Source organism: Choloepus didactylus, chromosome 26, assembly GCF_015220235.1.
Source record: "Choloepus didactylus isolate mChoDid1 chromosome 26, mChoDid1.pri, whole genome shotgun sequence".
Classification (NCBI taxonomy): Eukaryota; Metazoa; Chordata; class Mammalia; order Pilosa; family Megalonychidae; genus Choloepus; species Choloepus didactylus.
In genome coordinates this window covers 3,330,044-3,339,297 of record NC_051332.1, presented here as the reverse complement: position 1 = coordinate 3,339,297, position 9,254 = coordinate 3,330,044, and the positions used below count along the sequence as shown (strand labels likewise).

Below are 9,254 nucleotides of genomic sequence, written 5' to 3'. Positions count from 1 at the left end.
CTCGGGTGGCAAAACTCTTCCAGAGCATCGAGGTGGAATGCCCACCCTCGACCTCCGGGGCAAACTCACCCTTTCCATGCATGTGGGCTGCTCCGCTCTCCCAGCCCGAGACCTCCTGACTCCAGACCTCAACCTCCATGGCTCTGTTTTTGAAGAGATTTTTCCTTTAATTTTTTCCTTGTCTGTCTCCTCCAGTCCAGACCGGCAATGGCTCTGTCGATAAAGATCTCGCAAAAATTCTGTTGGCTTTGCATGAAGCATGCAGGGGTCAAAGCCATCAGACAACAGGAGTTTCCACAAATCCTTTCTGGATAATTCCATCTCCAATCTTGGCTTGTACTGAAATGGCAGCTGGATTCCATGTTTGGTTACATCCTCACGTTGGGCTGTAGCTTCTGGGATTCCACCCCCTGGAAGCCTGTAATTTTCCAAGCCATCGACTTCTGGTTTCTTTGAACCCAAGAGTTCAGTTCTAAGTTTATCTCTCTCTGCTCGCATTTTACTATAAGCTGCAAGGAGAAGCCAGGATATGTCCTCCACACGTAGTCTGGAGATCTCCTCAGCTAAGTATTCCAGGTCGTTGCTTCCAGATTCTTCCTTCCATCTGAGACCAGGACTCAATTTTGCCAAATTTTGTGCCACTTTAAAACAAGGATCACCTTTCTTCCAGTTTGCAACAACACATTCATCATTTCTGCTCAAGTCCTCATCAGAAGTATCTTTAGAGTCCATATTTCCACAAACAGTCTCTTTAAAGCAGTTTTGGCCTTTTCTATCAAGATCCTCACAATTCTTCCAGAGTCTTCCCCTTATCCATTTGAAAAGCCGTTCCAACATGTTTGGTATTTGCAAACACAGCAGCAAAAGCACCCCACTCTCAGTACCAAAATCTGTCTTAGTTTGCTAATGCTGGAGAATGCAAAACACCAGAGATGGATAGGCTTTTATAAAACGGGGGTTTATTTCACTAAACAATTACAGTCTTAAGGCCACAAAGCATCCAAGGTGACACCTCAGCAATCGGGTACCTTCACCGGAGGACGGCCAGTGGTGTCCGGAAAACCTCTGCTAGCTAGGAAGGCAGCTGGCGTCTGCTCCAAAGCTCCGGCCTCAAAACGGCTTTCTCCCAGGACGTTCCTTTCTAGCAAGCTTGCTTCTCTTCAAAACATCACTCCCAGCTGCACTCTCTTTTCTCCCCCCAAGTTAGCTCATTTATATAGCTCCACCGATCAAGGCCCACCCCGAATGGGTGGGGCCTCGCCTCCATGGGAACATCTCATCAAAATTATCTCCCACAGCTGGGTGGGGCACACTCCAAGCAAATCTAACCAACACCAAAACTTCTGCCCCACACAAGACTACAAAGATAATGGCATTTGGGGGACACAATACACTCAAACTGGCACACCTTGTATTCCACTACCTTGCTAAATTTGTTTATTAGCTCTAGTAGCTGTATTGTTGATTTCTTGGGGTTTTCCAGACATAAGATTATATCATCTGCAAACAATGATAGTTTCACTTCTTCCTTTCCAATCTGGATGCCTTTTATTTCTTTGTCTTTCCAGATTTCCCTGGCTAGCACTTCCAGCACAATGTTGAATAACAGTGGTGATATTGGGCATCCTTGTCTTCTTCCTGATCTTAGAGGGAAGGCTTTCAGTCCCTCACCATTGAGTACTATGCTGGCTGTGAGTTTTCATCTATGCTCTTTATCATATTGAGGAAGTTTCCTTCAATTCCTACCTTTTGAAGGGTTTTTTATCAAACAGGAATGTTGGATTTTGTTGAATGCTTTTTCAGCATCTATTGAGCTGATCATTTTATTTTTCCCTTTGATTTGTAAATGTGCTGTAATACATTGATTTTCTTACATGGAAACATCCTTGCATGCCTGGAATGAACCCCACTTGGTCATTGTGTATGATTTTTTTTTAATGTGTCTTTGGATTCAATTTGCAAGTATTTTGTTGAGGATTTTTGCATGCATATTCATTTGGGAGATTGGCCGGTAGTTTTCCTTTTTTGTAGCATCTTTGTCTGATTTTGGTATTCGATTGATGTTAGCTTCATAAAATGAGTTAGGTAGTGTTCCATTTTCTTCAATGTTTTGAAAGAGTTTCAGTAAGATTGGTGTCAGTTCTTTTTTGGAAAGTTTGAAAGAATTCCCCTCTGAAGCCATCTGGCCCTGGACATTTATTTGTGGGAAATTTTTGATGACCGATTGGATCTCTTTGCTTGTGATTGGTTGGCTGAGGTCTTCCATTTCTTCTCTGGTCAGTCTAGATTGTTCACATGTTTCCAGGAAATTGTCCATTTCCTCTCCATTATCCAGTTTGTTGCCATACAGTTGTTCATAGTATCCTCTTATAATTTTTTTAATTTCTTCAGGATCTGCAATAATGTCACCTTTCTCATTCATTACGTTGTTTATATGGGTCTTCTCTCTTTCTGGTTTTGTCAGTCTAGCTAGGGGCTTGTCAGATCTTGTTGATCTTCTCAAAGAACCAACTTTTGGCATTACATATCCTCTCTATTTTTTTTTTTTGTTCTCTATGTTATTTATTTCTGCTTTAATCCTTGTTATTTCTTTTCTTCTACTTGGTTTAGGATTGGTTTGCTGTTCATTTTCTAGCTTCTTCAGTTGATCCATTAGTTCTTTGATTTTTGCTCTTTTTTCCTTTCTAATATATACATTTAATGCTATAAATTTCCACCTCAGTACCATTTTTGCTGCATCCCATAGGTTGTGGTGTTTTGTATTCTCATTTTCATTCATCTCTGTATATTTAACAATTTATCCTGCTATTTCTTCTTTAACCCACAGATCATTTAGGAGTGTGTTGTTTAACCTCCAGGTATTTGTGAATTTTCTAAGTCTTTGACGGTAATTGACTTCTAATTGTATTCCATTGTGGTAAGAGAATGTACTTTGAATAAATAAATCTTTTTAAATTTATTGAGACTTGTTTTATGTCCCAGCATATGATGTATTCTGGAGAAAGTTCCATGAGGACTAGGGAAGAATGTGTATCCTGGTGATTTGGGATGTAATGTTCTATATATGTCTGTCAAATCCAAACCATTTATCAGATTGTTTAGGTTTTCAATTTCCTTATTGGTCTTCTGTCTGGTTGATCTATCTATAGGAGATAGTGATGTGTTGAAGTCTCCCACAATTATTGTGGAAACATCAATTGCTTCCTTTAGTTTTGCCAGTGTTTCTCTCATGTATTTTGTGGCACCTTGATTGGGTGCATAAACATTTATGATTGTTATTTCTTCTTGTTGAATTGCCCCTTTTATTAGTATGTAGTGGCCTTCTTTGTCTCTCCTAACATCCTTGCATTTAAAGTCTATTTTATCTGAGTTTAACATTGCTACACCTCCTTTCTTTTGGCTGTAGCTCGCATGAAATATTTTTTCCATCCTTTCACTTTCAATTCCTTTCTGTCCCTGTGTCTGAGTCTCTTGTATGCAACATATTGATGGTTCATTTTTTTATCCACTCTGTGAATCTATATCTTTTAATTGGGGAATTTAATCCATTTATATTCAACATTATAATGGTGAAGGCATTTTTTTAATCAGCCATCTTATCCTTTGTTTTATATTTGTCATATATATTTTTTCCCTCTCTCTATTAATGTCCTTTAATGTACCCATACTGAATCTCTTTAGTACTGAACCTTTCTCCATGTCTCTCTCTCCTTTCTTTGTTTCTCTGTTAGTAGGGCTCCCTTTAGTATCTCCAGTAGGGCAGGTCTCTTGTTAGCAAATTCTCTCAGCATTTGTTTGTGTGTGAAAACATTTAAGCTCTCCCTCAAATTTGAAGGAGAGTTTTGCTGGATAAAGTGTTCTTGGTTGGAAATTTTTCTCACTCAGAATTTTAAATATTTCATGCCACTGCCTTCTCACCTCTATGGTGGCCACTGAGTAGTCACAACTTAGTCTTATGTTGTTTCCTTTGTATGTGGTTAATTGCTTTTCTCTTGCTGCTTTCAGAACTTGCTCCTCTTCAGTATTTGACAGTCTGATCAGGATATGTCTTGGAGTGGGTTTATTTGGATGTATTCTATTTGGAGTTTGCTGGATATTTATGATTTGTGTATTTATAGTATTTAGAAGATTTGGAAAGTTTTCCCCAGCAATTTATTTGAATACTCTTCCTAGACCTTTGCCCTTCTCTTCCCCTTCTGGAACACCAATGAGTCTTATATTTGGACATTTTATATTATCTATCATATCCCTGATGTCCATTTCAATTTTTTTCAATTTTTCCCCATTCTTTCTTTTGTTCTTTCATTTTACATTCTGTTGTCTTCCAGGTCACTGATTCATTGTTCAACTTCCTCTAGTCTTGTACTATGAATATCCAGGATCTTTTTAATTTGGTCAACAGTTTCTTTAATTTCCATAAGATCATCTATGTTTTTAGTTACTCTTGCAATGTCATCTTTATGCTCTTATAGGGTCTTCTTGATGTCCTTTATGTCCTGTGCCATGGTCTCATTGTTCTTTAGTTTGATTAGTTGCTCTAGGTACTGTGTCTCCTCTGATCTTTTGATTTGGGTGTTTGGGCTTGGGTTATCCATATCATCTGGTTTTTTCATATGCTTTAAAATTTTCTCTTGTTTTTGGCCTCTTGGCATTTGCTTAACTTGATACAGTTCTTTTAGGATTTGTAGACTGATTGAGATCCTTATCTCTAATTTGTCATATCTACAGCTTTGTCAAGTACACTGTCTCTAACTAACCATCAGGTGGCATCCATCAGCCACCTGTTCCCCTCAAGCCAGTTCTCCCCTGCTTTGTCTTTGTGGTGAGTTGGGGAGTGAGTCTTGTTGGGTCCAATTGGTGTACCAAGCTTGCGTGTGTAGTTGGTATTGCCAACCCTGTATATAGGGTGTGTATCTGGGTGGTCAGGGAGGGGGCGGCTCTAACAATCAAATCTTCCTGGTGTTCCTGAAGTTTTAAAGTTGCTGCAATAGTCTAATCCTTCAGTTCAGTCCTGCCACAGTTTGTCTCTTCCACTGACCCACAAGTCCTTGGTATTGGTGTAGGGCCCCTGAGACTTGCATGTGGGTCCCTCTTCCAGGCTGTGCACCCCCAGGTCCTCTGTTTAGGGGTGACTTGCTATGTCACAGGTGAGTGCCATCCCTCCAGGGTGGTTCTGGATCACAGGGATGTGTAGGGAGGTTCCCAGTCTGCTGATAGGACAGGTGAATGGGGTGTGTTAATTCACACTGCTCTGCCTTCCCAACTCTGGGACAACCAGCTGAGGGTGCAGGGAAGGTTAATGTCCATGCCTAATTTTGTGGTGTGTGCATGTTATTGGAAGCACTTCTGTCACACTGGGTTGTCTGGGGCAGCTCTGGGTTTTGGAGCTGGCAACAAGCAGGAGTGCTCCCTTTCCACCAGGATGATGGCTGTGAGAGGATGCCCCCCTTTTGTTGGGAAGTTGTGGTGGTTAGTGAATTTTCTCAGCCACTGGATTATTGCCTTTTTTCTCAGAGCTCTCTTAGTTCTGCTGTTGTCTTGACCTGCCCAAATTGCAAGTCTTTGAGGCTTTCTGTATTGGGCTTCTTAGAGTAATTGTTTTAGAAAAAGAAAAAAGGAAAAAAAGGATACAAAGGGTCCTCCTCACAGATCTAATGGGTTATTGAAATGCTAAGAGACAAAGCAATTAAGGCCATTAAGGAAAGGTCCAGGGGGCAGAGAGATCAATTTTTCTTCTGGATTTGCATATGAGCCTCAGGACCTGAACTCCGCCCTTCCCCTTTCTATGTTCACCAGAACTCCAAAAAGCCTCTGCTTTTATTTTTAGGGTTTTTCTTGCTGTTTTTGCTATCCCTATCTCCTCTCCACTGGGCTGTCTGCTCCCAGATTCTCTGGTGTCTGGTCTCAGTTTATATATGATTGGAGTTTGGATCAGCAGAATGAGTTTCTGATAAGAGCCACAACTGCAGTTCTCCCTTCTTGTTCCCAGTGCTGATGGCCCATCCTCCCATGGGACTGAGCCTGGCATGGAGGGGAGTGGGTCCCCTGGCCACAAAACTTACAGATTTCACTGATCTCAGTAGTTCCACATGTTCATGGGTGTTATATGAATTATGGCCAAAGTCAAATTGCTCTGTGGTTTCCAGTCCATGTAGTTCCTGGCTTTCTACCTACTTCCCTGGAGGAGTAACTAAAACATACACCTCACCACTCTGCCATCTTGCCCTGCCTCCTTCTTATCTTTTAAAGGATGGACAGGATGTGGATATGTGGAGATGGTTGGAAGAACATTTTTTACCTGGATTTAAGCAAACACTGAGTATGTTTCAAAGAAAAAGGAGCAGGCTGCTTTGAATGGACAGAGAATTGGAGATAAGTATGGATAAAGTTGCAAAGTAAATTGGGGGTCATAGAGGACACTGCATTCCAGCCTGAGGAATTTGAATTTAATTTTTGGGCAATCAGACACTATTGGAAGTTTCTTGTAATAAATGCTAGGAAAAGGCTGATGCCATTCCAGAATGCCATATAAACAGAATCATAGTATGTATTATTTTTTGTCTGGCTTCTCTCACCTAGTGGAGTGCATTTGAGCCTCATTGTTGAGTGTGTCATAGTCTGTTTATTTTTATTACTGATTTGTGCCAAATGCATGGATGCACCGCAGTTTATTTGTTTACCAATTGTTAGAATTTGGCTTATCTCCAGTTTTGGGCCATTATGAATAAATCTGCTATAAGCACATACGTACAGGTTTGATGGGAATGAATTTCACTTTTCTCACATAAATACATGGTAGTGGGATTGCTGTGCTGTATCATAAGGGCATGTTTAAGTTTATGACAATCTCTCAAACTTTTTTCAATGCTCTTTCCCATTTTACATTTCTGCCTGCAATGCACAAACATCCCAGCTGCTTCACATCCTCAGAATCACTTAGAGTTGTCAGCTTTTTAAGCCATTTTAATGTGCAGTGCCATCTCTTTGAGGTTGTAGTTGGCCTTTCTGAGATGACTAATGATGCTGAGCATCTTCTCATGGGCTTTTTGCCCATCCATGTAACTTCTATAGTGAAGAGTTATTTAAATCTCTTACCTATTTTGTAAAAAATGTTATTCTTGATTTTTTCACATAGACACATGCTCATAATAAATTCAGAAAATGCTGAAAAGTAAAAATAACAAAGTAAATTGCCATAAATCCCACCACCCAGAAATAAACATTTTAATATTGTTAACATTATTCCAGGCATTTCTGGAATATACAGATTGAAGAGCAGACAAATGGATGAATGAGTAGTTGGATATATATAAATATACATATATATTAAATAGCATCATGTAATATCGACTGATTTATTGAAATATTCATATACCACAAAATTCAACCTTTTCAACTGTAAAATTCAGTAGTTTTTTATATTCACAATGTTGTACAACTATCACCCCTCTTAATTTACAATATTTTTTCATCACTTTCCCAAAACAAACCCATACCCCTCACCTTCTCAGCCCCTGACAACTGCTTATTTACTTTATATGTCTATGAATTTATCTTTTCTGGACATTTCTTATGAGGGGAATCATATAACATGTGGTCTTTTGTGTCTGGTTTCTTTCACTTAGCATCATGTTTTCATGGTTCATCTATGTTGTAACATGTACTGGAACTTCATTCCTTCTTATACCAGGAAAATATTCCATTATATGGATACACCACATTTTATTTATCCATTCATTAGTTGAAGGGTATTTTGTTACTTCCACTTTTCAGCTATTATAAGTAATGCTGCTAAGAACAATGTGTGTACATTTTTTGTAGATGGATTTTTCTATTTTCTTGGGTTTAAACACCCCTGGGTGGCATTGCTCATGCCCATTGCTTTCTTTTTGTTTTTTGTTTCTTATGGAATTCTGATGTATACGAAGTTTTAAATTTTGGATTATTATTACAGGTGTATCTTTAAATCAGTTATCTCCAGGATAGTTCTCTCTTCAAAGCACCCAATTTTGAAGTAGATTTAATAAAGGGTTTGTAAAAGCTTGATTGTCTAATGTCCTCCAAATATAACATTACTAAATCAGCCTAAAAAACCAATTTGTATTGATCTAAACTGTATAAATCTATGTAAGTTGTTCCTTCAAGTTTTATTCTATCTTAAATATTTCTTCAGATTTTCGATTTTTTTAGAATTAATTTAGTTTCTCCTTATAAGTATTTATTGATACAGCCTTTTGCACATCAGGCATTCTGTCCAATAAGGAACTGGGCTAAAATGTTCAGGGAAATGACTTCAGCTGCAGTTATGATTTGTAAAATGTAGTCATGATGATTTCATAATATGGATGGCTGTGATTTCAATGGAAATAAGATGTATAAATGTGGGTGAAAGACGTATCACTAGTTTGAGATAAGACATGTGATTTTTCGGGTAAAATGCCAGTATGTATGTATGTATGTATGTATGTACTTGTGTATAGAATGTACTGCTAAACAGAACAGGCTTGTAGAAGTAAAAGCATTACACAGAGGTTTGGTAATCTATCATAAACCTAAGAGAAAAAGCCCAGACTTTGTATTTTTAATAATTGTGCATTGAGTTTTTTACATTAACATTTTTTTCAGAACCATCTACCTTTGTACTTTATTATTAGCCCTATTGACACAGGGCCTCAAAAAATTGGGTATAAACTCAGAATTGTTTCTCTCCACAGAAATATTTAGTAAAAGGCAAAAGATTTATACAATCTGAAGAGAAACCAGATTATGTACATTAACATATTTTATTACAGACATTAAGATTTGTGAAATTTCATTTCAGTAATTTCCTTCAAGAGGTGAAATCATTGTACTGTGTTCTCTTTTTACATAGACTTGCCTCAGTTCTAAATGGTCTTGACTTCCTCCTTCCACTATTATTGTTGGTATTTTAAGACAAAGACAAGTGAGTGCTTTTCAAATCTGTAGTTCTCATTTTTGCATTGGATAATATGTGTCTCATTTTTAAGAGGAGATACTCTTGTTCGTCAGCATTTTTCTTCATTGGTCCTTGCTTCAGTTTGCTAAAATGCTGGAATGCAATACACCAGAAATGGATTGGCTTCTATAATGAGTATTAGGCTACAGATTTACAGTTCTAAGGACATAAAAATGTCCAGACTAAGACACTAGAAGAGTATACCTTCACTGAAGAAGGGCCAATGGCAACTGGAACACCTCTTTCAGGTGGAAAGGCACATGGCCAGCATCTGCTG

General features: G+C 38.5%; 1 non-coding gene across 1 annotated transcript; it reads right to left on the bottom strand.

Annotated features, from left to right (window-relative positions):
- Nucleotides 1-8,652: 8,652 nt before the first annotated feature.
- LOC119520910 lies at nucleotides 8,653-8,768 on the bottom strand. Its single transcript, XR_005214241.1, has one exon. It is a non-coding gene; the product is annotated as a U5 spliceosomal RNA (small nuclear RNA).
- Nucleotides 8,769-9,254: the final 486 nt, after the last annotated feature.